The sequence below is a fragment of the Abramis brama genome, assembly GCF_963993115.1.
Source record: "Abramis brama genome assembly, chromosome: 12".
Lineage (NCBI taxonomy): Eukaryota > Metazoa > Chordata > Actinopteri > Cypriniformes > Leuciscidae > Abramis > Abramis brama.
Genome location: NC_139974.1, coordinates 4,036,602 through 4,057,869, shown reverse-complemented (window position 1 = coordinate 4,057,869; position 21,268 = coordinate 4,036,602). Strand labels below are relative to the sequence as shown.

General features: G+C 37.3%; 1 protein-coding gene and 1 long non-coding RNA gene across 2 annotated transcripts in view; both read right to left on the bottom strand.

The window, feature by feature from the left end:
* The window catches only part of LOC311093927 (uncharacterized protein), a 188,929-nt gene that overhangs the window by 7,005 nt on the left and 160,656 nt on the right, over window positions 1-21,268 (bottom strand). The gene's annotated exons all lie outside the window — the stretch shown is intronic.
* LOC311094046 lies at window positions 1,736-12,060 on the bottom strand. The gene is made up of 3 exons (XR_014608548.1): window positions 11,499-12,060; window positions 8,247-8,318; window positions 1,736-3,077 (listed from the first exon to the last, which is right to left on the bottom strand). It is a non-coding gene; the product is annotated as an uncharacterized lncRNA (long non-coding RNA).

The following is a 21,268-nucleotide window of genomic DNA, read 5'->3' as shown; positions in this document are numbered from 1 at the left end:
AGTTGTGTTTAGTTTGGTTGAGTTTGTCAGTGTTGTTCTGGTCCAGATTATCAGTGTTTTGTGGGTCAGTAGATGTTAGTGAAACATCAGGACTGAAGCTCTGGATCAGCTGTGAGAGGAGACCTGATCCTGTGCTCGACTCCTGCTATTGCAGCGCTTTATAATAGTGTGAGTCTCTGAGTTATACATGCTTACACAATATCATCACCTATTTCTGTATTTTGATAATAAGTGGATATTTGCCAAATTATGCCATACATGCATTATTTGTGTGTGTCTGTGGTCTCTCTGTCTGTCTAAACACAAATGTTGTACCTCAGATCAGTTGATGTGTGTTTTCCCTCAAATTTGATTGGCTCTCCCATAGACGCGTCACTCTTCATGGACACACAGCTGGGCTCCGGAGAGATTGATCTGTCACCCTTAAACTGGCTTTAATAGAACAACAGAATAGAAATAATAGAGTTATTCTCTACCAGAACCAATATGATTGATTTTACATGAAAATAAATTCCACATGAGAACATTGTCTTTTAACTCTTTCCCCTCTAGCTTTTTTTTTTTTTTAAGTTACCAGCCACTGCCAGCATTTTTGACCATTTTCACAACATTTTCATGGTCCCCAGAATATTTTTTTGTATGAATGTCTGAACATGCAATATATCAGAAGAAAAAAACAGTTTTATTCTAGCTTCATGCATTCTTTTAACTTCTTAACTTCTTTTAACTTCTTTTAATTCTTTCAACACCTAAGTAACATTAGGCAGTTTTGATTTATATGCTGTTTAATGTTGGTGATCGCGCAATTTTGCATGAGCATATGATTACATATGAGATCGCTTGTTTTTTCACCTTCACATGTGGTTTGATCAGGAGATTTAAAGGGATACTTCACTTTAAAATGAAAATTCTGTCATTCTTTACTCACCCTCAAGTTGTTTCAAACCTGTATGAATTTCTTTCTTCTGCTGAACACAAAGGAAGATATTTTGAAGAACGTCAGTAACCAAACAGTTAACTGGAACCATTGACTTCCATAGTAGGAAAAAAAATATACTATGGAAGTCAATGGTTCCAGTTAACGGTTTGGTTACTGACATTCTTCCAAAATATCTTCCTTTGTGTTCAGCAGAAGAAAGAAATTCATACAGGTTTGAAACAATTTGAGGGTGAGTAAATGATGACAGAATTTTCATTTTAAAGTGAAGTATCCCTTTAATACTCTTTCAGAAGATGTGTAATAGCACCCCCTACTGTATAACAGTGAACACACGGAAAGCCGGAAAATTCCGTCAATGGCGGGTAAAGAGTTAAAGGGGACTTATAATGCAAAACTCACCTTTACATGGTGTTTGAACATAAATGTGTGTCAGCAGTGTGTGTACACACAGAGAAGGACTTACCATTAGGCAAAGGTAAGGACTGCTTTGAGCCCCCAAAAGTCAAGCGCCTCCTAAAAATTATTTTTATATACAAGATGCGTATTGATGCTGTTATAACCTGTTGAAATGAGAGTACCGTGACTGCACTGGGGTGAAAATTATGATATGGCAAGTCTAAGGCCATGTCCATACTAATACGTTTTCGTTTGAAAAAGTAAATTTTTCTCTCCGTTTTGGCCTTGCGTCCACACTGAGACAGCATTTTTATTATTTTATTAATAAAACGAAGCTTTTTTGAAAACGCACTCCAAAGTGGATACATTTGTAAACACTGTTTTCACGTTGTAGTGTGGACTGTGAAGCCGGTGGCATTTAAAAACGATGACGTAAATTTAGTCATGTGATGCATATTGTACCAATAGATATTCATGTTTATACCTGTATTGTGCCAGTTATGTGCTATTCACTTTCACACTGTTGCAAAAAATATGCTAAAAACAGTCCTGCAAAGATGACAGAATTTACTCACATTTGCTGTCCTGCGGCAATGCATGAGAGCAGTCGCATTTTAGACCAAACATATGGTGACTGCGTGCGACCTGGACAGGTGAATTTAGCGTTTTCAGGCGTTTTTCAAAAGTTTCTCATCCACACTGAAACGTCCGAAAACACTAGTGTGGACGGAGAACATTTATAAACGAAAACGGCGTTTTCAAATGTATCCGGATTAATGTATAGTCCAAGCCACACCACACTGCTCAGACAGTTCCATGTGTCATAGCCTACTGCTGCTATTTCAGGGTATAAAACAAGAATAAAAGCCATTATAATGTACATGAAAATGTAGAAAGATTGGACATTGCTGTGCATCAGCAAGCAGAGAAAGGAACCTCAAGGATTATCCAGGTAAATGTGTGCAATTGTATAGGGCCCTATTCATATATTTTACCTAAATCCACCCCTGTGTACACAACCACCCTATAATGGTAAAAATCCCTCCACTCCTCTTTTTTGAATCTCCATAAATCATAATCTGTGTCTCAGAAAAGGCCATTTGCAGATGCTACTTTTTGTGACGTTACAAAATGCCTAGGCCCCGCCCACTAATGCTGATAGACCCGCCCTCGGTGACCTGAACACAGTCCACCATTTTCTACGTGCTGGAGCAGCTGTAGTGATGAGAGAAATGTCCCAGTTCCCTACTAAGAAAGCCAGTTGTGTTGTTGTTGGATGTAAGAGTGAGCATCAGACTCTTCATTTACTCCCAGCAACTGAGCCACTGAAGACACAGTGGATTCATTTAGTTTATGATGGGAATCTGCCGCTCAAGTTACCTAAAATCATTAATGTCTGCACTAATCATATTACATCAGACTGCTTTGTGAACCAGGGTTAATACAAAGCATTTTTTTTCTTAAATTTGCAGGGCCTATGTGGTCCAATTCAATAAATGTATCTTGTTTTCCTCTATTAAAATAAAAGCATAGAACAAACCTGTCTGAGAGCCAAACAATTGTCTTTTCCAAAGTTTGCATGCATGTTACTCAAGAAGATCTATCTATCTATGAAATGTTGTACCTCAGATCAGTTGATGTGTGTTTTCCCTTAAAGTAGATTGGATTCCCCATAGATGTGTCACTCTGCATGGACACACAGCTGGACTCCGGTGAGATTGATCTTTCACCCTTAAACTGACTTTAATAGAACAGAGATAACAGAATAGAGACAAGAATCAACTTGGCTGATTTAACATGAAAATAAATCCCACATGAGAAGGTTGTCTATTAAGACAGTGTGTTGAAGAGTGATGAGACTGTCCAAGGATAATGTCATATATCATCTAGCTGTCTACTGTATCTGTGTGTCTTTGGACCGTGTTTAAAGACCCTGAGTGGCTCCAACTACTGTATATCCCGGCACCAGAATAGACCCCTTCACGGTTGACGTCACAGGAAAATTCTAAGTTCGCAGTGCGCATGTCGGGGTCAGAAAGTTCATTCCATCCCATTGAATTGTGTGTTAACCAGAGAATTTCTCGTCAAGAAAAAAAATGCCTACTTCTTGCGTCGTAGACTGAAAATCACACCAGTTGTGGAGTCAAGTTTTTCAGGATCTCATCCGTTTAAAAAAAAAAAAAAGACGACATCTATTTTTTTACAGTCTATGGTTCAGATAGATACTGCTGTCTGCTAAGTAGGCTAGCATGACACAGGTCACAATAATGCCAAATATCGAACTTCACCTAACTATTAAACCAGTCTACAGTTTACAGAAAACATTTGTTTACTTACCAGGGCTTAACTCTACCGTTGTTGTCACAATAACTGTCGAGTCATTCTACGAAACGGGTGCCATTTCCACTTTGCAATTTTCCAAATTTTCATTAAGAACAAACTTATTTTTGAAAAACTTACACCTTTAAAGATATGTTAATCCTCCAAAAATATATATTTTCCCACCTCAGGCACAAAATCCTTAATAATATTATCCTTTTTATTCAGGCATGGGAGTCTTTCTTGTACCACCCCGTCACGGACAATATGTATGCCATTAGAGTAGTAAAACAAGAAATATATTTTTAAAATCTAATGTTTTCCTTATAGTAAATTGTCCCTTTTTTGTAAACCATCAACCGAAAGTCTGTAATTTAATCCATTATTTTTTTTCTTAGTTTTTTAATCTTGAAATATGATTTCGACATGTCAATGGCCTCATTGTTTGTACTGAAAAAACAAATTCACTTAAAAAATACAAATAAAGTTACATTTATTTGATTAGTCCTCACAACAAGAACATCATTCAACATTAATTTATGCAAAATTGTATTTCCTTTCCCTAAAATTTTAACAAAAATGACCCCGTGACGGGGTGGTAACTGATGTCACGTAGTGGTTCACTGTGACAGGGTGGTATGGACAAAGTGTTTCTCTATATGATCTGTTGGTTTTAAACTTTATAAAACATATATAATATATTTATGATATACACATACACATATTTATAATACACACATATTTATATAAACATTATATAACATAATAATTAGAGATTTAATGGAAAACTTTGGTCATGCTCTGAAAAAAAGAGCATCATATTAGTATTAGTAGACTGTCTGCTTAATATCTGCTAATAATTTATTGGTCTTTTACTTTTACAACTACTTGTCACTTTTACTAACTCCTCCCTGATCTATCAGTCTACTAACACTGTACTACAGTCTACTGATACTCAACTGAGAGTTAGTTGACATGTAGTTGAAAAATTACTTTTTTACTTTGTAAAGTAAATTGTACAGGTGAACAGTAGTGAAGTATTTTTACTTTATCAGTGTTTTTCTTTGGAAAACCTTGAGTGAGTGAGTGAAAGTGATATAGTGAGTGAGTGACATGTAGTGAGTGAGTGAGTGAGTGAGTGAAAGTGATATAGTGAGTGAGTGAGTGAGTGAGTGAGTGAGTGAGTGAGTGAGTGAGTGTGTGAGTGGGTGTGTGAGTGTGTGAGTGTGTGTGTGAGTGAGTGAGTGAGTGAGTGAGTGAGTGAGTGAGTGAGTGAGTGAGTGAGTGAGTGAGTGAGTGAGTGAAAGCGATAGTGAGTGAGTGACATGGTGAGTGAGTGTGTGAGTGAGTGAGTGAGTGAGTGAGTGAAAGCGATATAGTGAGTGAGTGAGTGAGTGTGATATAGTGAGTGAGTGAGTGAGTGTGTGAGTGGGTGTGTGAGTGTGTGAGTGAGTGAGTGTGTGAGTGAGTGAGTGAGTGAGTGATTGAGTGAGTGAGTGAAAGCGATATAGTGAGTGAGTGAGTGAGTGAAAGCGATATAGTGAGTGAGTGAGTGAGTGAAAGTGATATAGTGAGTGAGAGAGTGAGTGAGTGTGCGAGTGGGTGTGTGAGTGTGTGTGTGAGTGAGTGAGTGAGTGAGTGAGTGAGTGATTGAGTGAGTGAGTGAAAGCGATATAGTGAGTGAGTGACATAGTGAGTGACGGTGAGTGAGTAAGTGTGTGAGTGAGTGAGTGAGTGAGTGAGTGAGTGAAAGCGATATAGTGAGTGAGTGAGTGAGTGAGTGAGTGAGTGAGTGAAAGCGATATAGTGAGTGAGTGAGTGAGTGAGTGAGTGAGTGAAAGTGATATAGTGAGTGAGTGAGTGAGTGAGTGAGTGAGTGTGTGAGTGAGTGTGTGAGTGAGTGAGTGAGTGAGTGTGTGTGTGAGTGAGTGAGTGAGTGAGTGAGTGAGTGAGTGAGTGAGTGATTGAGTGAGTGAGTGAAAGTGATATAGTGAGTGAGTGACATAGTGAGTGACGGTGAGTGAGTGAGTGAGTGAGTGAGTGAGCGATATAGTGAGTGAGTGACATGGTGAGTGAGTGAGTGAGTGAGTGAGTGAGTGAGTGAGTGAGTGAGTGAGTGAGCGAGCGATATAGTGAGTGAGTGACATGGTGAGTGAGTGAGTGAGTGAGTGAGTGAGTGAAAGCGATATAGTGAGTGAGTGACATGGTGAGTGAGTGAGTGAAAGCGATACAGTGAGTGAGTGACATGGTGAGTGAGTGAGTGAGTGAAAGCGATATAGTGAGTGAGTGACATGGTGAGTGAGTGAGTGAAAGCGATACAGTGAGTGAGTGACAAAGAGATGGTGATTGAGTGAAAGCGATATAGTGAGTGAGTGACATGGTGAGTGAGTGAAAGTGATATAGTGTGAGTGAGTGACATGGTGAGTGAGTGAGTGACGGTGAGTGAGTGTGTGTGTGTGAGTGTGTGTGTGTGTGTGTGTGAGTGAGTGAGTGAGTGAGTGAGTGAGTGAGTGAGTGAGTGAGTGTGTGAGTGAGTGAGTGAGTGAGTGAGTGAGTGAGTGAGTGAGTGAGTGAGTGAAAGCGATATAGTGAGTGAGTGAGTGAGTGAGTGAAAGCGATATAGTGAGTGAGTGACATGGTGAGTGAGTGAAAGCGATATAGTGAGTGAGTGACAAAGAGATGGTGAGTAAAAGGTGTGTGAGTGATATAGTGAGTGAGTGAATGGAATAAAACAGGATTGAGTTAACAGTAAAACAAAATTTTGATTAGCCTATCTTAGAATCCTTGATCCTTGATCCTTGAAGCAGAACCACCCCGTCACATCCCTTACCACCATGTCACAATAAAATATGTTACGGGGTGGTATGTGACGGGGTGGTAAATTTCATCCCAAAACGGCCACAGATCTTCCATGTGGTCAAGTTCCTCACCTAGCATACATGCATTCAATCTGAAATACAATTTTCTTTGCATTAATAATGTAAAAAAAATAATAAAAATCAGTTTTCCCTCTTTATTTTGCGTGACGGGGTGGTTGATTTGAGCTTGACGGAACCTGCCTAATATGAAAAAGGAACAAATAACGAATGTAAAAGAATGTCAGTACTTGCCTGCTTTTGTTCTTGGTGGCTACAAGGTTCAAATGATGTCACTTCCACTTTGTGATGTCATTTAAATCAACAGTCCATGATTTATAGATAAAACAAGTTAGTGTGACGGGGTGGTAAGTCAAACTGAGGGACGCACACAAATCATAAAATATTTACAAAAAAAATAATGTTTATTTTGAATAAATATATCTTATGTAAAAAGGGACACACATATAATCCTGAAAATAATAAATGTTTTATAAAAAACAATAACTTATTTGGTGATATTTTAGATGCAAATGTCATGTTGGTCAACACGGACATGTGAAATTGGCTATGTACTAGTGAAAAAAGTATTAAAAATAGTATGTTAATCTTTAAGAATAGTATTTTATCATATATCATGTTAACAAGAACACTTGAATTAATAACTTTAAGCTTTGGAAACACATTTTGGGACATTTTTGTGCCTTATGCATCTCATCAAATGTTGCGGACACAAATGGCACCCGTTTCGTAGAATGACTCTGTCAATAACACAATAACACTACAAACACGAGCATCTTTGATCGTAGCATTGTCCCAGTCTGCCCGTTTATTAAAAAAAAAAAAAAAAAAAATACACATACTTAAAAATACTGTTCGATAGAACTGTTTGGTTTGTTACCACAGTTATCTGTGCTTCCTCAGCGATGAAGTTCCACATTTGCGGCTATCCATTCACGAAAATGCATGCAGCAAATAAGCCGTTCACATTATTTTCTTCAGATAACTCCAAATTTCTCCCACACACTGGACTTGATTTTTGATGACTGTCGACAACTTTACAATCTCCACTAGCTATTCTTTTCTTCAACTCCTCAGCATCCATCTCGACGACTGCAAGCAGATCGTGCGCGCGGTTATGATGAATTTTTAAAAGTGAAAGTAGCCTATAGGTAACGTTATAGATCCTGGGAGGGCGTGGCGTGTCGGCATAAACTGATGTGGATTTTAAATTATTTTATCAACTTGAAATACAGGCATATTATGTGTTCCTAAAAATATGCATATATTTTTACGTTTGCATGTGATTGTTTTAAACCCGTTTAGACCCGTGTTTCCCGCGTGGCCGACCCGACCCGCACCGCACCCGACACAGTTGGATATTTTTCACCCGTTTGAGCAAAATTTGCAGGTCACCCGTCCGAACCCGTGCAGGACTCTAATCAGACAATCACCATTAGCTAAAACAAGTTTATTATGGTTCTGTTCCCGTTCCTGTGATGACAAAAACAGTGCATACCCTTGACACAATATGCCGTTCTATTAGCCTCACCATTTTTCTGACCCCACGCTGTGCGCGCACCCAACCTAGGCGTTCGATGTTTACAAACATTGAAGGGGTCTATATGATAGAGACAACAGATCACTATACCAACCCTGGCAAACACACACAACACCCTGTTATGTGCAGAAAATGAGTCTTCTATAACATTAAGATCATATGAAGATTGAAGTACCTGAATCCTGGAGAAGAATCTCCATGTCTGAATGTGTGTGTGTCGTCCATGATTCATTCAGTCTTCATGGATCTGCTCAGGTAAGAGATGAGAAACACTCATTCACACACACTCAAATACAATACATTAGACATTTTCTTCAATCTGTTTATGGAGACCAAACAAATCAGATTTATGATTTATAATCATTAATTATTAGACACTATCAACATTTCATTCCTGGTTTAATGTGATTTTCAATTATGTAAATGGATGTTCAGAACTGGTACCATCTGAATCAGCAGATTCTCTTCTTCAGTCAGATCTGTCACGTTTGCACCAGTATTTCATCTGTGTGTGTTTAACCCTTTCACGCATAGTGGTCACTACAGTGGACAGCTATTAAAAAAGCATTTTCTTGAATTTGCACGGGTTTTTATGGCAAAGTTGCACATCAATCTCTTCATTGGACCCTGGTGCATCATCCTATAAATTGCAAACAAGTGGCAAGCCTTTGTGTTTCGATTTTTTCCCCCTCCAAACCAAGATGGCCAAGGGTCAGTCAGACATGCCAAGTTGCTCCAGAATATCCACCCATTCCTTCTATCCTAGGAGACTCTTGTAGGTAAAAAAAATATTGCAGCATAAAGCAATATCTAATGAGTCATATCACAGTAAAATTTTCCAAGTTTTGATTTTAGATTGAGAGAAAACTCTGATTAATCACATGTCCACTGTAGTGGACGTCATGCATGCAATGGCTATATTTCAGCTACAATTCATAATTATAATGTGAATATTGTTTTTGAAATTTAAAACTTAAAAACTTAATATGCATTGACTTTTTCTACTGTAAATAAATGTATTTGTATTATTAGAATGTAATTTTCATTGACATCGAAAAAAGTCATGTGATTACATAATGTATGACACTTGTAATGCATTACTTTACTTGTTAGATCAAAAAGTAATCTGATTTTATAATGCATGTTATTGTAATGCGTTTTTTTACTAATAACATTAAAAAGTAATCTGATTACGTAATGCATGTTACTTTTAATGCGTTTCTTTACTCATAACATCAAAAAGTAATCTGATTACATAATGCATGTTACTTGTAATGCGTTTCCTTTCTCATAACATCAAAAAGTAATCTGATTATGTAATGTGCGTTATTGTAATGCGTTTTTTTACTCATAACATCAAAAAGTAATCTGATTACGTAATGCATGTTACTTGTAATGCGTTTCTTTACTCGTTACATCAAAAAGTAATCTGATTAGGTAATGCACATTACTTGTAGTTAATTACTTGTTAGATCAAAAAGTAATCTGATTAGGTAATGCATGTTACTTGTAACACATTACATCCAACACTGATCATTTCAGATGAGACTGAAAAAACGTATCGCTAGGTTTTCTCAGAGGAGGGCTATGATAGAAATGTGCATGTCCATCTTGAACATAATCAGAATTATCAGCTAATAAGGGTAAATCTCCATACCCTGGTGCACTGGAGGGAGCATCTGAGTGGTTTCCACAGTTGTAGCTTGACAGGCTGTAGAAAATTCTGATGGAATCACGTCCTCATGTTCTGATATCATAGATACGCGAAGTGCAACTTGTATGAAGTTGTATGAAGCCATTGCAATATTTTGCATTTATATTTTTTGTATATATTTTATAGTTTTCACATTATTTGATATAATTGCATTGATTAGTTTGTTAAATTCACATACTTTATCTGTTTGATTATTGTCTTATATTTAATACAGTATATCTTCAGTTTAAACCAACCGCATGCTGTCCACTCAAGTGGACATCTGAAGATCTCTTTGAAAAATTTGTAAAAAAATAAAATAAAAATCAATTCTTGTTTTTCATGCCCTAAGAGCAATAAAAACACATATGAAAAAAATCAGAAATATCTCGGCTGAACAGACTGAGAAGTTTGTAACACTAGAGTTTAATGTTCTTCCACTGAAGCCTCAAATATTGTACAAATGGGACAGTTTACTGTAAGCCCATGTTTAATACATCTGTGAAACTGACTAACATACACAGATATTTGTTTAAGATCTTTTCCAACTGTAGCAAAACGTGGCTCGTCTAATAACGACTACGCCACCCCGAATTACCAGCAGGGCCGGATTAACCATTAGGGCAACTGGTCACTTGCCCAGGGGCACAAGACATCAAGGGGCCCTGACAGTGGCGGAGATCAGTCAGATCCAGGTAAATAAAAATGTTTTTGATAATACAATTTTCGTTTAACAACATTAACGTTAAACAATTAAATGTCAAAAACAATTAAAACTCTCTCCTAATAATATTAATAAGAACATGCTAATTCGTCTCTTCAGTTACGTCACGTCAGCGCCCAGTAGGCTAGTAATTTTCTTTTTCGCGCAAATATTCGGATTTTAACTAGCAGCGCCCTTTTTATGTTATTACAAAAATGGCTGAACCGCAATCTATGATGCATATAATAAAGAAAAACTTCTTGACAAAGATGACTGGACGCCGTAACAACTTGACACTTTTGTTGTTTGAAAAGAAAACTAACAGATAGGCTAAGTTTATGACGATGTGAACATATTCAATTCAAAACTCAGACGGACATTTGTTCTATGTAATCTAACAAAGATATCAATAGCAAGATTAGTTTTAACATTATGTGACCATTGTAGATCGACATGAAATATTCATTCAAAATCATTCGTGCATTAATGCTGCATAATTGCGAGAATGCTTTGACGCGTTTCCACAGCGCACGATGCTTACGGGAACGTCTGCCAATTACACCAACTGCGGTAAACGTAGACTATAATTTGTATTATTTAATATTACTTTTAACATTTAAAAACAGACGTTTTCAGATTTCAATGCTTGCAGAAGGTTCCTAATGGCAATACTGACTTAGGCTACAGCTTTCCTTGTAGCCTTGAGTAAATTAACTTGACTAAGAAAATGATTCATAAAACGAATAAATATCAGTTGAGCCTATGTTTACTTTCGTCACTGACACAGATGAAAATGAAAAGACTATCAGTCAAAGTTCAGCTTTAAGAGGGGAAGAAATAGGCCAGGATAAGAAGACTGAGAGAATAAGAAATATGAAGATGAGGAGAGAGCAGGTATTGACAAATAATCTAATGACAAGGTTAAGGACAAGCTATTTATTATATTTTTTTGGCCTTCAAAAGTTTTAAATTGCACATATGTAGGTCAGAGAAATCCAAATTTTCTCAAAATCAAAAATAACATCACTAACCCCTAATTAGGCCTATGTGAAGCCCGTGCAGCTACAACCACCAGCCTGCTTCCAGGGACACTCCGCTCGGAATACAGAAAAATAAAAAAAAAATTAAGCCAAACAATAAAGACAGAATCAATTTATAAGATAAACGATCATCAACTGGAACCAAGACAAAAACAACAATTTACCAAACGTTTTTGACGTTCAAGACAATGTGGTCACATCACAAAAGTCACACAATCAGTCATAAAACTACACAGATGACCGGGACCATCAATCCATTACGGAGCCCCTAAAGGGACGTGGTGGTGGAAAAAATTTAGGTTGGGAGATTTATTTATTTATTTTTTTTTCACATCTTTTGAGTTCCCTCGCAAAGATATTTGCGTTCCCACGCAAAACCTGTTTTGAACTCGGACATACACCTGTTTAAATGTCCCGCTGGCAGTGTTTCAGTATGGGAAGCCAAACAAACCAAAAGTGGGACGAGACAGCGGGGGTTTACAGAGCTCGCGCCGCGCTGACATGTCATCTGAGCGGTTCAATGGTCCGAGGCCGAGCCGCGCGGCCGATTCGTCAGCGCAGCGCGGACGTGTTTCCTAGCAACACCCAATGGGCAGCGCGGCGCGAACAATCCTCACCAGCGCTGCGCTGACCAATTTATACAGCGCAGCGCAAACCATACATGCAAATAAATGTACAATAAAGAAAGCCCTCCTTCCTTACAAAAAATTGGTTCTCTGCTTAAGTTTAGGAGTTTTTCCCTACAGAAGACAAAGAAGAAGAAAGACAAGATGAAATGCATACATTTCATGCATACATTATGTGTTAGTAAAGAGTAGGCCTAGTGTTGTGCGTCGATACTTTGAAGAACTGCACATATGTATAGAGGCTACGGAAAGAGCTGTACAAAGCTATACCTCTAACAGAAAGTATGGATAGTGCAATCATATATGCACAAGGCTAATTAGCCCTGGCATATTTAGATTTTGTCTATTCATCAATGCAAATGCTGCTATGCAAATTTAATAGGATGTGGATACAAGTTATTATTGTTGTATTTAATTATTAAAGTTATATTAATTAATTGTGTATTTATTATATGAATAACATAGGCCTACTTATGCATTTGTATAAATTAGGCTGTTCTATTTATTTATTTTTGCCCAAGCATTTAAGGTTGTGAGTATTTGTGTAAAGTTTATAACCTAATGTTGAGTTTTATTATTTTTGTGAGTTGTATATTCACAGATTGGATTCTTGTATTTATTACAGTTTTTCCACTTCTGAACAGCGAAAAGTTAATACAAATTGAATTTGACTGTTCTTATTTACAGCATTGAATAAATGCCATTAAAAATATCTACAGTTTTACATATAAACACAACATAAGATTGGCCCCACTGTATTAATTGTGGCCCTTTTTGTGCCCCCCAGTTTAAAAAATCCTAGAATCGCCCCTGATTGAAAGTCATTGAAGTTTCTGCTTTGTACAGCTCTTTCCGTAGCTTCTATACATATGTGCAGTTCTTCAAAGTATCGACGCACAACACTACTCTTTACTAACACTATTAAAGATAATAAACATAAGAAATGTATGCATTTCATCTTGTCTTTCTTCTTCTTTGTCTTCTGTAGGGAAAAACTCCTAAACTTAAGCAGAGAACAAATTTTTTGTAAGGAAGGAGGGCTTTCTTTATTGTACATTTATTTGCATGTATGGTTTGCGCTGCGCTGTATAAATTGGTCAGCGCAGCGCTGGTGAGGATTGTTCGCGCCGCGCTGCCCATTGGGTGTCGCTAGGAAACACGTCCGCGCTGCGCTGACGAATCGGCCGCGCGGCTCGGACCATTGAACCGCTCAGATGACATGTCAGCGCGGCGCGAGCTCTGTAAACCCCCGCTGTCTCGTCCCACTTTTGGTTTGTTTGGCTTCCCATATTTCAGAGCTCCGTACGTTAATGGAGCGTTTCATTGTGTTTAAACTTGGACTCAAATGTAAAGAAATGCGGTCAGTGCTTAACTCAAGGAGTTCAGTGAAGTTGGCAATATTCACACAGGCTATTCGAGCTTCCCTATTCTTGAGCTAAACATTGTTAAAACATAAACGGCACCTATTTACAATTACAGTAACCTCGACAACGAGCTACAACCCAATTCTCATCAAAACAAGCTTATATTATAAGCATAATATAATTGTTATATGTTCATAAACATATTTGATTATTGTACGTACAGTAAAGTAGGTATTGTCAAAAATTAATGTGTAGTAACTCAGTCTGGTCACTAGGAAAGCACTACAGCCTTTGGAACAGGAAAAAATACTTTAGGTGAATTACAGTAAACTTTTTATAAACATATTTGATTATTGTATGTACAGTAAAGGAGGTATTGTCAAAATTTCACCTGTAGAAAGTCAGTCTGGTCATTAGGAAAGCACTACAGCCTTTGGAACAGGAAAAAATACTTTAGGTGAATTACTGTAATTTTTTCTTAAACGTATTTGTTTATTGTACGTACAGTAAAGAAGGTATTGTCAAAATTCCACCTGGAGTAAGTCAGTCTGGTCACTAGGAAAGCACTACAGCCTTTGGAACATGAAAAAATACTTTAGGGGAATTACTGTAATTTTTTCTTGAACTTATTTGTTTATTGTACGTACAGTAAAGGAGGTTTTGTCAAAATTCCACCTGGAGTAAGTCAGTCTGGTCACTAGGAAAGCACTACAGCCTTTGGAACAGGAAAAAATACTTTAGGGGAATTACTGTAATTTTTTCTTAAACTTATTTGTTTATTGTACGTACAGTAAGGGAGGTATTGTCAAAATTCCACCTGTAGTAAGTCGGTCTGATCACTAGGGAAGCACTACAGCCTTTGGAACATGGAAAAATACTTTAGGGGAATTACTGTAATTTTTTCTTAAACTTATTTGTTTATTGTACATACAGTAAAGGGGGTATTGTCAAAATTCCACCTGTAGTAAGTCGGTCTGATCACTAGGAAAGCACTACAGCCTTTGGAACATGAAAAAATACTTTAGGGGAATTACTGTAATTTTTTCTTGAACTTATTTGTTTATTGTACGTACAGTAAAGGAGGTATTGTCAAAATTCCACCTGTAGTAAGTCAGTGTGGTCACTAGGAAAGCACTACAGCCTTTGGAACATGAAAAAATACTTTAGGGGAATTACTGTAATTTTTACTTGAACTTATTTGTTTATTGTACGTACAGCAAGGGAGTTATTGTCCAAATTTCACCTGGAGTAAGTCAGTGTGGTCACTAGGAAAGCACTACAGCCTTTGAAACAGGAAAAAATAGTTTAGGGGAATTACAGTAATTTTTTTGGAAACGTATTTGTTTATTGTACGTACAGTAAGGGAGTTATTGTCCAAATTTCACCTGGAGTAAGTCAGTGTGGTCACTAGGAAAGCACTACAGCCTTTGAAACAGGAAAAAATAGTTTAGGGGAATTACAGTAATTTTTTTGGAAACGTATTTGTTTATTGTACGTACAGCAAGGGAGTTATTGTCCAAATTTCACCTGGAGTAAGTCAGTGTGGTCACTAGGAAAGCACTACAGCCTTTGAAACAGGAAAAAATAGTTTAGGGGAATTACAGTATTTTTTTTTGGAAACGTATTTGTTTATTGTACGTACAGTAAGGGAGTTATTGTCCAAATTTCACCTGGAGTAAGTCAGTGTGGTCACAAGGAAAGCACTACAGCCTTTGAAACAGGAAAAAATAGTTTAGGGGAATTACAGTAATTTTTTCTTGGACTTATTTGTTTATTGTACGTACAGTAAGGGAGTTATTGTCCAAATTTCACCTGGAGTAAGTCAGTGTGGTCACTAGGAAAGCACTACAGCCTTTGAAACAGGAAAAAATAGTTTAGGGGAATTACAGTAATTTTCTCTTGGACTTATTTGTTTATTGTACGTACAGTAAGGGAGTTATTGTCCAAATTTCACCTGGAGTAAGTCAGTGTGGTCACTAGGAAAGCACTACAGCCTTTGAAAAAGGAAAAAATAGTTTAGGGGAATTACAGTAATTTTTTCTTGTACTTATTTGTTTATTGTACGTACAGTAAGGGAGTTATTGTCCAAATTTCACCTGGAGTAAGTCAGTCAGGTCACTAGGAAAGCACTACAGCCTTTGAAACAGGAAAAAATAGTTTAGGGGAATTACAGTAATTTTTTTGGAAACGTATTCGTTTATTGTACGTACAGTAAGGGAGTTATTGTCAACATTCCACCTGTAGTAAGTCAGTCTGATCACTAGGTAAGTACTACAACCATTGAATATAAATATAAAAACACACTATAGGTGAATTACAGTTTATTACAAAAACATATGTAATAAACACATGTAATAATGTACAGTTGTAAGACCCAGGACCAGATATGATGAAAGAAGACCAGGAGTCGTGAAATTCAATCAAATAAGTAAAATTTTACTGAAGAATAGTTTGCAGTTAAACTGGTAGAGCCAGCGTCAAAGTCACGAGAAGGTCGCAAGCCAACTCTACCTTACAAACAAATCTCACACAATTATACCTTTTTCAAGGACATGCATTACATAATCGTTTACTTCTGATTGGCTAAGATAACATAAAGTCTAAACAATAATACATTTTTGATAGCTAAGTGGGTATATCGCCGTTAATCAGAATATTTGTCGTCCATTTCCGAGATTTAAGTCCATGGTGACCTTCTTTCAGGGTCCAAGAATGTTGTATATCACAAAGTTCTGAACCTGCAAAGAATAAAAAATGCACACACACACACACACACACACACACACACAACACTGCCTGACAAACAACAGTTCTCTTTGAGGCTGAAGAAGGCCTGAGCTCATTATCAGAAGAGCAGTCCACCTAAACAGGCTGATAAAACATTTCACTCCAGGAAAGCAGGAACGATAATATGCCCCTTTACTCCACTCCCTAAAGAAATACAAATGAGATGTTCACTTGATGAAAATAAGGTGAAATTATGTATAAATTGACCCTCAAACTTATACAAGTCAACTAAGACAGATATATAGATGAAGATATGTGGATATTGTTGTGAAATATGCAATTATTCTATTGTAATAATGGCTTGTTGTATATGAAGTATTTATGGGTCATAGTAAACCACAATTGTAACTAATAAAAAAAGTGGTTTTATAATGAAAGGTACCATAAGTAGTTGTTAAACAATTTATTAAGAAAGTGTTTACTGCACTGTAAAAAAAGAAGTTGACTTAACTTAAAATTATAAGGCAACTTGCTGCAGATTTTTTGAGTCGACTCAACTAAAACATCTCTATAGTTGAGTTGACTCGACTATAACATCTCCAGTTGAATAACTCTATTAGTTGAGTCAACTCAAAAAATCTGTGCAGCAAGTTGCCTTAGAATTTTAAGTTTAGTCAACTTTTCTTTTACAGTGTGTAAAACACTTGTATTAATAATCATTGTAACCATATATTGAGAAAATAGTTTATTAAGAAAAACACCTGAACTTGTTTTATAAAGATTTTTATTATGAAGCTGGTTTATTAAGGAAAACACTGTAACTTGTTTTATAAATATTTTTATTATGAAAATGTTTTTTAAAGAAAAGCATACCACACTGAAGGTTGTAAGCATTTATTAAGCAGATGATGGTGGCAGAGTAGAGAGGAATTGAAAATGTATTAGAAAGAGCTTTGCAAAAGAAAGGAGAAAAATGCCATCATTACCGTCTATGTGTTGCGGACGAGATACAGAAGATACAGCCATGATGGAAAGGTCCAGAAAAAGAGGACAAAGAGACGAAGAGTTTTATATGTGAAAGTCCTAAGGGGTCTTCCAGAAATAATGACAGTTCAAGATTTTGTGTTTGACCAATTGGCTGTAAAACACTGAATGTATGCAGATGGAGTTTCCAGGAGTCCCAAGACAATCCCAAGACAATTATCATCAAAAGGCCCCTTGCATGTGAACACAACCCAAGGGCACACACTGGAATGCACCTAAAAGAAAATGAATACAGAAATTATTAGGATACTACTTGATGGTTGAATTTTTAATAAGAACTAGATGTACCGCAGGGCGGTACAAAATATGACCGCCGCTCAGGCCTGCACTGGCTTTCCACAAAAATAAATGACGTGGAGCAATTTGGCTGTATTGCGTGTTTATGTATATACCTAAAAAAAGTAGTAGTATGTGCATGTCTGTGTGTATGTGTGTGTGTTTGTGTATGTGTGTGTCTGTGTGTGTCTGTGTGTGTGTGTGTCTGTGCGTGTATGTGTGCCTGCGTACATGTGTGTGCGCGTGTGTGTTTGTGTGTGTGTGTCTGTGCATGTGGATTTGTATGTGTGTGTATGGGTGTATGGGTGTGTGTCTGTGCGTGTGGATGTCAGTGTGTGTGCATGCTTGCGTTTGTTTGTATTCCTGCATGTGTGTGTTTGACAGTATCATCCTAAACCAGCAACCCTTCGCTCAACACCACCATCTACAGGCCGATGAGTGTACAGTCACTAAATGTGCACATAAATGAATTTATTTTATACCCCCCCATGGATGAAATTCTACGAAACTTATCATACCCCCAGAGGATGTCAAGTTAATCATACACATGAAATATGGTGCAGTTCTGAACATCTCAACTGAAGATAGGGGCGATTAAAGTAGAATAATATTGCATTTTAATTTTTTATGGGAGTGGCGTAAATCACAAATGAGTGATTATGGGCTAGGTTGATGTGGGCCCTTAAGACCAACATACCATAAAAAATTCTTCATCCTCGGTGCCACGGTTCAGGTAGTTATGTAGGAAAAACTGCATTTTTGGGGTTTGGGGGGGCCCAGCTCGGGGGGGGAGTGGGCCCCGGGGACCAAACGAAATTTTTCCGTAACAGTCTAGTGGGGCTACATGCCAACAAAATTTCATGTTCCCCGGTGTTTCGGTGTCCCTGGTATCGTTGACGAAAAATTCAGTAGATGACGGGAAAAAAAAAAAAAAAAAAACTTTGACAATCGATTATGGGCTAGGTTGATGTGGGCCCTTAAGACCAACATACCATAAAAAATGTGTCATCCTCGGTGCCACGGTTCAGGTAGTTATGTAGGAAAAACTGCATTTTTGGGGTTTGGGGGGCCGCAGCTCGGGGGGGGGGAGTGGCCCCCGGGGACCAAACGAAATTTTTCCGTAAAAGTCTAGTGGGGCTACATGCCCACAAAATTTCATGTTCCCCGGTGTTTCGGTGTCCCTGGTATCGTTGACGGAAAATTCAGTAGGTGACGGAAAAAAAAAAAAAAAAAACTTTGACAATCGATTATGGGCTAGGTTGATGTGGGCCCTTAAGACCAACATACCATAAAAAATTTGTCATCCTCGGTGCCACGGTTCAGGTAGTTATGTAGGAAAAACTGCATTTTTGGGGTTTGGGGGGCCCCAGCTCGGGGGGGGGGGTGGCCCCCGGGGACCAAACGAAATTTTTCCGTAAAAGTCTAGTGGGGCTACATGCCCACCAAATTTCATGTTCCCCGGTGCTTCGGTGTCCTTGGTATCGTTGACGGAAAATTCAGTAGGTGACGGGAAAAAAAAACAAAAAAAAACTTTGACAATCCCTATATGACCGCTTTCGCTAGCTACGCTAGCGGCGGTCATAATAAAGTAAACACTGTCAGTACGTACAGTAAGGGAGGTATTGTCAAAATTTCACCTGTAGTAAGTCAGTGTGGGATAGTGTAAGTCAATAAGAAAGCACTACAGACTTTGGAACAGGAAAAATACAGGGGAATTACTGTAATTTTTTTAAAATTAATATTTGTATACTGAACGTACAGTAAGGGAGATACTGTGAAAATTCCACCTGTAGTAAGTCAGTCTGGTCAGTAGGAACATACTACAACCTTTGGAACATGAAAAAATCTCTTTGGTGAATAATTGTAACTTTTACATAAAACATTTTTGCGTACTGTATGTACAATAGCCTACACAAAAGTACACTAAAGCAGTCTAGGTGAATACACAGCAAATATCAAACCTGAAACTATTTTTATTTTTTTTAAAACTTGACTATGTTCATAGTGAAGGTCTTACATGATCAAGTCTGCAACTTGGGTATTGCTTTTTATATTTGCTTCGTATATTTGTGGTGTTCTGCGTTCAATATCTTGTGAGCTGAATATTCTGAATACTTCACAAATAACTTTGTTTTAATATTTAAATCTTCTTCTTAAAATGAGCTTTCCTTCGGGTTTGCACTTTGCAGATGGTTCCTTCTTAGCAGCCTGCGCATAGAGATCAATGTATTTTGTCCAGTGAGAAGGAAAGATCGTTTTGAGGAAAATTATGTTGTAGCTTCTGATGTTTAATCTGTAGTTATATGTGATAGGTGTTTTGTGTAGCAACGACGTTTAGTTCACGAGTTATTGAACGCGGAAGTCCGCGAATGTGCGAATATAAAACCAACTTTACCTAAGTGTGGGTGCCCTCCTCCTCCTGGCGTAAGCCTATTGTTGATTTCTGGTGTGGTTGTATATTTCATTAAAAAAAAAAAATTATTGGTATACATTTGTTTTGAACTGTTATTTGGCAAATATACTTGGATGTGGTTCCCCCTTATTTTTTGTGTTTCATTTTGTCTTTAATTTGAAGTGTTACAACGGAAAGCTGGAAATTTCCATCAATGGCGGGGAAAGAGTTAATAGAGTCATGAACAAAATATTACAATAATAGATTACCACAAATTAAAGAGGTAAAAGTACTGTGAGTTAGTATAAGTAATATAGTAGAACAGATTTCCAGCTTTATCTTTAGGTCATGTTCCAAGAACATTTAAACTGGCAGTTATAAAACCTCTCATTAAGAAACCACAATTAGATCATAATAATCTAGCAAATTATAGACCCATTTCAAATCTACCTTTTATGTCTAAAATACTAGAAAAAGTTGTGTCCACTCAACTGGGCTCTTTCTTGCAAGAAAATGATATCTATGAAAAGTTTCAGTCAGGATTCAGGCCGCATCATAGCACTGAAACTGCGCTCGTTAAAATCACAAATGATTTACTCTTAGCTTCTGACCAAGGCTGTATCTCAATACTAGTTTTACTTGATCTAAGTGCTGCGTTCGATACTATAGATCATACAATACTCTTAGATCGACTACAAAATTATACTGGTGTTCAAGGACAAGCATTAAGCTGGTTTAGATCATACTTATCTGACCGCTACCATTTTGTCTATTTAAATGGAGAAAAATCGATCATAACTCCAGTAAACTATGGAGTGCCGCAGAGATCTGTGTTAGGCCCTCTGTTATTCTCAATATATATGATGCCACTTGGAAATATTATAAGGAAACATGGAATTAGTTTCCATTGTTATGCTGATGACACTCAAATATATATTTCATCACGGCCGGATGAAAACGCTAATTTATCCAAATTGACAGAGTGTGTTAAAGATATAAAAGATTGGATGACGCGTAATTTTCTTTTATTAAATCCAGACAAGACAGAGGTAATACTTATCGGTTCAAAAAACCGCCCACAGAACCTCTCACAATACAACTTTGACATCGTAGGATGTCCTGTTACTTTATCCTCTACAGTAAAAGACCTGGGTGTTATACTCGATTGTAACCTGTCTTTTGAAAATCATATTTCGTATGTTACAAAAACTGCCTTTTTCCACCTTAGAAACATTGCTAAGCTATGTAATATGCTATCAGTTTCTGATGCAGAAAAGTTAGTTCATGCATTCATGACCTCGAGACTAGATTACTGTAATGCTTTATTAGCCG